The following is an 8,566-nucleotide window of genomic DNA, read 5'->3' as shown; positions in this document are numbered from 1 at the left end:
GATTCAAGACACCACTGATAAGATTCAAATTGAAAAGTGGCCCAAGATCGAAAAAAGTCCTATGCAGAAAAGAGGAGACGACCCATAGAATTCCAGATGGGTGATTTCGTAATGCTGAAGGTATCCCCATGGAAAGGAATTATGCGATTTGGGAAGAAAGAAAAATTGAGTCCTAGAATTGTTGGTCCTTTCAAAATAATCGAGAGAATTGGTAAGCAAGCATATCGTTTAGAATTGCCCGAAAATTTGGCAGGTAATCATGATGTGTTTCATGTAAGTTATTAGTGTAAATGTTTGAGCATATATGACGAAACGATTCCGTTATCCGAGATGAAACTGGATAATAAATTAAGATATGTAGAAGAGCCCGAAGAGATTATAAACGAGAGAACGCTTGATCTACGTAATAAAAAGTAGAGTTGGTGCTTATTAAGTGGAAACATCATCGAGGCCCAAATTATACTTGGGAAAATAAGAACTAGATAAGAGCGAAATATCCCCATTTGTTTAAATCGTTGTGATTTCGGGGACGAAATCCTCAAAAGGAGGAGGTATTTGTAACATACACGTTCAGTTATCGTGTTTTGATAATTTAAAAATGAATATTATTAAATATTATATGGTTTTGAGCATTGAGTTCTAACAAGATAGTTTTATGAGTTTTGAAGTAAAACTATGTTTAGAATCATTCGGAAAGTATTGGAAGTCTTATGAGATTCCGATCAAAAGTCAACTATTGAAATTAACGAAAATATAAAGTTGGAAATAAGTAAAAATAACGTTATTGAAAGTTGTAGATTATGTCGTTAGAAACATTTAGGCGAAAACCTCACTGAAATCCGAGTTATAACGAAGAAGTTATGACTTATTGAAGTTTCGCGACAGAATCGGCATGACGCCATATGACGTAAAAAGTGAGTTTATGATAAACTACTTTTTAGCTTTAGTGATCTAAATGAAAGTCGTAATATTCGTTAAACCGAGAATTTTCATAAAAAGAACGTCCGAATCTGATTTCGTATGAGGAAGTTATGATTTTTGTAAGATTCAGAATAGGAGTACACAGCCCGAAACTCGAAATAAAGATCGAGTGAATTTTAGCCGATACAACTTAAACGAGAATCGAAGGTCTCGTCAATAGTAGTACAATGGTAAAAAGACAGACGAACGAACGTCGGATGAAGAAGTTATGAATTTTTAACGGACTTTTCCTGTCCCGGCCCGTTAAAAATATAATATTAAAAATGAAATCAAAATTAGCCGACGGAATCTAAACGAAAGTTGTAGAGTATAATCTCACCTACGCGTGAATATAAAGAACGTAAAAAACGGAGCTAGTATGTGAAATATATGGAAATTTGAAGTTTATGGCACAAATTACAAGGCTAGACCGGAGAAGTATGTCCAACGTACTTCGCACGTACGCCCAACGTACTACGAAGGCACGTATCATCGATCTAGAGCCTTCGCATGATGGACGTGTGTCCTAACTCAGCCACGTCCAAGGCCTGGGTTCTGATCAGAAGCCACGTCTCACCTACGCGCCGCGTACTAGGTTATGCTCAACGTAGAGCACCGCTACGCAGTACGCCCAGCGTACCGAGGAGTTACGCCCAACGTAAATAGAAAGCGAGGTCTTTCGGTTTTTGTTTACAAAATTGATTCTCTTTCACCCTCTACTCTCTCTCTCTCAAATTACCCTAACACCCCCCGAAGCCTAGGGAACTACCCCAACACCCGAAGCAAGTCCCGACGCACCGAAGACCCCGAGAAAATAATATTTTCAGTCGAAACTATGCCCACACAAAGCCTGGTTTTCACCTATAATCCCCGATTTCGTCAAAGAAAGTCATTTTTAGAAACGAAGTGCTGCCTAAATTATCATTTTATCATTCAGTTATTTCACGGTGAGTTCAATATAGAGACAATTGTATGTTATGTGTTATATGTGCAATGTGCTTTCCCACGTTATTATGATAATGGAGCTATACCTTTGACCATGTAGAACATGTCTCGTATCACTTTGGTATTGGCTTTGTGCCTTTGGCCATGTAGAGAATGACTCGTATCACTTTGGTATTGGCAGAATGCTAGGTAGGGCTAAAAGCCTGTATATTCTAGCAAAATGGTAAATCAGAAATTGTTTATTTTCTATGCCACTTGGGATGAAGTCTTATTGAAGTATATCATGTTGAAATTGTTGTATTTCATTGATTGTATATCTTTGAATCAGATTATTGGTTGCTATGGAAAGCCTGTCATATGATACTCATCTGCCTTTGTTGTTCTTTGTCCCTCTTTGCTTCTGTCATATATATATATATATATATATATATATATATATATATATATATATATATATATATGAAATAACGTTATATTGTAACTGTTATTGAACTCCCTAAGCGTCACCCGCTTATCCCTCTCCGTGTTTAATTATTGCAGGTGATAAGCATCCAGTATAGTTATGTACTGTTAGAAGATGTAGAATAGATAATATTATAACTTTTGTATTTAGTGTATAAATTCCTGGGAAATTATGTAATATATAAAACTCTGTAAAAAAAATTCTTAATAGTTGGTTTGTATCTAGTCTTGTTGGTAAATATCCAGACTTCTATAAAATTGTATTATGAATATGCATGTAGCATGTTTGGAGTAATAATATAGTAAAGTTTAGAGAAGGGGATCTTTCAATCATGGTATCAGAGCAGTAGTTTAAGTGAACTAAATACCACGGACTGGTATTTAGACTTAAATTGTTGGAAGTTCAATATATGAACGGATTCATTGTGAGTATATGGATACAAACCATAGGAAAAACTTAAGTAGGATATATAAGCCTTAATTAATATTATATGCTAATTGAATTATTATAGCATGCCTTAGGTTGAATACCTCACTTGCTATAGTGTGCACTAGCATACTTTAAGGGAGATGCCTTAAATGCTAATATGTGCTAAAAGATAAATAATATACCCGAAAGCGCGAGCACGACTTAGAGATATGTGGTGCCACTCTTTCTGTTTCGAAGCATCCACGTGTCAATCGAACTGTTTCTGTTTTCTCTATTCCATCGGTTCAATCCGCCCGATCTGATCCTAGCAGACAAGTACAATCTCATAATATCTTTCGTGTCCTCGGTAGGTCACAATCTTTTTCTCTTCAGTCACCATCGTGTCAAAAATATGGAAACGATCACCAGGCTCAATGAAGAACAGAAAAGGACCGGTGATTTGCTATGGATGCGGAGAAAAGGGTCACACGAAGCCCGTTTTCCCGAGGAAGAATGCTACATGCTATGCTTGTGGTGTTACTGGCCATAGGAAACGTTTCTGCGTTACTCTTATTAGCCAAATGGTGGGAAATCAACCTTCCGTTCAACAACCGATGAGTACTTCAACTAAAAAGGAGGAAGTGCCAAAAGCTAAAGGCCATGCATGTAGCATGTTTGGAGTAATAATATTGTAAAGCTCTGTAAAAAAAGTTCTTAATAGTTGGTTTGTATCCAGTCTTGTTGGTAAATATCCAGACTTCTGTAAAATTATATTATGAATATGCATGTAGCATGTTTGGAGTAATAATATTGTAAAGTTTAGAGAAAGGGTTCTTTCAATATATATATATATATATATATATATATATATATATATATATATATATATAGATATATACACACACAGAGAGAGAGAGAGAGAGAGAGTCAAGATCAAATAAGAAGGAAAATTTTGGTAGGAGGGTAAGAAGTTTTTTTCCTACATATTTTTTTAGCGAACAAACAAAATGAATCATTAGATGATTCATTTTTAAGATGATTCACAAGAAAAAATTCCCAAAAAAACATCTTCATGATTCATTTTTAAGTAAATTAAGCAAAAATTAATTTTTATGACAATTGTAGTGAATAACAACAAAATCATTGTATAAATGAATCATTGAAATGTTTTTTTGAGATTTTTTTTTGTGAATCATGTTATTTTTGATTCATCTAGTGCTTCATTTATTTTGTTGGTCAAAAAAAATATGTAGAAAAAAACTTTTTGCCTTCCTACCAAAAAAATTTTTCTTACCGGATCTATATATATATATATATATATATATATATATATATATATAGATTTAGGAATTAGAATTAACATCGTAAATAAATTCACAAATTAAATATATCACATACATAAATCAAAAGATTTACAATTAATATGATAATAAATATTTTATATTTAATTACATGCTTAAATTAATATATATATATATATATATATATATATATATATATATATATATATATATATATATATTTTGTTAGAAATATATAACAATCTGATTACCACGAATAAAAGGCTCGGTTACCAGTTACTGGGTGACAGATATATATATTTAATGAGATTAGATGCGGAAAGATAAGAAGTGCGGAATAAATAAATACTGGAAAGCTATAAATGACTGAAAGCTATAAATGAAATAAATGACAGTATTTAAATGACATAAAGCGTTAATAAAATATATAAATATATATATATAGTAGGTGGTGTTAGAACGAGACTTGTGGAACGACTGTTTTGTCAAGTTGTTAGTCAAATAAATGACTAACAAGCTTAGGGTTGGACTGGATCTTAATAGACTGTGTCTCTATTTGTTCAAAGTTCAATCCGGTAAGTAACAATAAGTTCTTTTTATGTAACAATGAATTGTTTACAAAACGATACAAAATACACGGGTAATGTTTTTTTGTATGTGGGTATGGGGTTTTTTAAGGTGATTTGATGAGGTTGAAGTGGGTATTTGGAGGGTGGTAGAAGGTGTAATAAGGTTGTAGTTTTGGTGGTATAAGGTAACAAAGAGGGTGATGTTGAAAGAGCTTTGGGTGGTTACGAATATAGATTTTCGTAGTAAATCTCTCTGGATAGCCAATTCTCTCTCGCGTCTCTCTGGGGTTTGCAATGGTCAAAAAAATCGAGGAAAATTCCTGGATGTAGGTAAGGTCCTGAATAATTTGCGGTGCAAATCTCTCCTGTATTATCTTGTTGAGTTGTGCTCGGTGAATTTTTTCTTAACTTGCAAATTCTGATGTCGAAAAACAGCAAGGTGGTGATGGTTGTGGTGATTTGAAATGGTTTTTGGAGGAGGTTTAAGGAGGGTATTTGGAGGGTGTTTGGAGATTATTTTGAGGTTGGCTATGTGTTTATTCTTCTGGAGTTGAGTGAGTAATAGGAGATATATTACAAGGAAACACAAAACACACACAAAAACTCATGTAAACATGCATCTATATATATGCAAAGGAATCAAGCAACTCTTGTTTGTTTAAGGAAAAGTAATGAAGTGATTGATTGTAAAGGTTGGAAGCACACATGATGTTTGGTACTTTTGCTTTTGTGAAGATTTCTTTCCAATATATATATATATATATATATATATATATATATATATATATGCATGATTCATGTATATATATATATATATATATATATATATATACAATATATACAATATACATACATATATATATATATATATATATATATATATATATATATATATATATATACAATATAATATATATACATATATATTTATATAATATATATATATATATATATACACACACACGAACACTTATATATATATATATATATATATATATATATATATATCCAATTGTGAATTGAATTTCCATTTTTGACCCTTGAGGTTTTTAAATTCTTGACGATTTTAGTCTTGATTTGTTTTGTCTTCAAACGACCAAATATTGCGTCTATTTTTCCGTCTTTGCGTATTTCGTCTTTTGCATATTTTTCTATTTCATAATTAAGCACGAATCCACGCAACCTGAAATAACTGATAATATTTGTTAGATAATATAAAACCAATTCGTCTTATTTCAGTGATGATCACATATAAAAACATTTTTCAACATATATATATATATATATATATATATATATATATATATATATATATATATATATATAAAAGATGGAAAGTTGAAGGGTTAGCAGGCTTCAAATGGATGTGGTGAAAGGAAAATTGTTGTCTTTATAATATAACTAGGCGAATTCCCGCACGTTGCGCAGAAATACTTATATAGTTGAAATCTTTACAAATATGTGATTTCCTGAAATATAACAATAACGTTGTTGTTAAATTTGATATACTAATTCGTATACTAAGTTGATATAATATATTGATTATTTTGAATTATAACATTATATATACATCTATTAAAATTGCATAATCTCAATCGTTTGAATGACTTTTACGCGTGGGTTACTAATGAAAAAAAATTAAATATAATATATGGTTTAATGTTATTTATAGTTGTTATTGTTAATAAATTTTTTAAAATTTATTTTCTTAACGTTTTAATTTCTATAATTGAAATTATCTAAAAATCAAACATTGTTTTTCGTATTTAAAGGGAATAATATAATAATTTATATAGAGTTATTTTTAACTATTGTTATTGTAAGTTATTTTAAACTACTTATTTGAAAATTTTTAATGATTATAAAAATATCTTTAGGAAATATTTTACTTAAATTGATATTACAATTTAATTTTTTGCATTTAGCACTACAATTTATCACTTGTAATTATTCACAAAATATTCTTTGGGTTTTTTAAGTGGCACTGGAATTTATATTTAAGATGATCATGTAATGTTTTAAATTAACAATTTATGTATTTTATTAAAATGTTCAAAAGTTATAGCTTTAAACTGATAATGGTTTACATACAACAACATATTAAATCTAATAAAATTAATTATAATATGTTAAAATTAAAAACATAACTTTGTAAATAGAAGTAGATATATTATTTTAATATTGAAAATTAGTTTATTTATGATTACACTTTATGTTGATATTTATTTAACCTTATTAACCAATTTATAATCATTATTAGAAAGACACTACAATTTATCATTATTAACTATTTACAAACTATTCTTTAGGTTGTTTAAGTCGAATTAAAATTTATATTTAAGTTGACCTTATATTTAAATTAACAATTTAAGTATCTATCCAAACTGATCAAAAGTTGTAGCTTTAATATGATAATGATTTACATATAACAACATATTAAAACTAATAAATTATGTATAATATGTTAAAAGTTAAAGACATAACTTTATAAGTAAAAGTAAAAATACTATTTTAACCAACTTATAATCATTATTAGAAAGAAATTGAAAAGTCATGGGAGTTTCAAATGAATGTGGTGAAAGGAAAAATGCATGGAAGTTTCAAATGAATGTGGTGAAAGGAAAAATACTTCCTTTATAAGTATACTAGGCGAATCTCCGCGCGTTGCACGGGAATAGAACTATATAGTTAAAATAATAACATTTACCAAATTATTATTTAATATTTATACTTTGAAACAAAATGTTAGTGGTAAAGCAAATATATAGTTAACATATTCGTTTTATTAAACATTATAGTTTAATTTTTAAGTCATTATCATATATATAATTATTTGATAATTTTATAGAAACCGTTTAAAATTGTGTAAATTATATATCAAATGAATGATAATATAACGAGTAACAAAACGTATGAACAAAAATATGAACTGCAACTTTTAGTAACATAAAAATAGAAAAACATATATTATAACATTTGTATTAAAAAAGATAGATATACAACGAATAATAAAAAATATGAAAAATAAACACTATAACTTTTAATAACATAAAAACACTAAAACATCTATCATAACATTTATATTAACTCTTCATATTTAAATCGCAAATCTCTTCAAATACATTAATATTTTTAATGAGCAAAATTTTACAACCTTATAAAAGAAAGCAAAATAAAAAGTTATTAGTGATTACTAATTAATAACCATAAGTTAAAAACTTTTGAATTGTAACTAATAAATATACATAAATTAGAAAACTTTTGAGTTGTAGTGTGAGTTTCAAATTAATGCGGTACTTGGAAATGTATATTTATATTTATTATTATTATTATTATTATTATTATTATTATTCTATTATACGTTTAAATAATTGGTTTTGATGCATCATTTTAATCCTTCCAATTATTAAACATAAATGTATTTAATTATAAATTTATAACATACATAGGTGCATATACATGTTAAACAAATCATATATAATATATATATTTTCGTAAATGTCATATCTAATTCTTGTCGTAGTAATATGGATAAATTACTTTCATATGAAGAACATATCATGATAAGTCTATCATAATTACATATCAAATGTTCAAAATTATGTTATCTTTTAAATATTGTCTTTTAAATATGTTGTGTAGGATAACCCAACAAAAAAATAATAGAAAATAAACATAATCAAAATAGAAAAACTACAATCAAATAAATAAGAACATTGGGTGGTTGAATATATAAATAAAGATGTTACATAAACATACATTTAAATCAAAAGATAAAACTAACATTCGTCAACTTTGCTCAAACAAAAACACCTATATCCATTTTATGAATTTTCTTTCTTCATTTAATACCATTCAACCATAGAAACTTGATGACAATTCTTCATTAACCTGCAATCAAAATATTTTTCTTGAAAAAG

The sequence above is a fragment of the Lactuca virosa genome, chromosome 6, assembly GCF_052849685.1.
Source record: "Lactuca virosa cultivar CGN04683 chromosome 6, Lactuca_virosa_CGN04683_v6, whole genome shotgun sequence".
NCBI classification, from domain to species: Eukaryota; Viridiplantae; Streptophyta; class Magnoliopsida; order Asterales; family Asteraceae; genus Lactuca; species Lactuca virosa.
Note: the sequence above shows the minus strand (reverse complement) of the source record.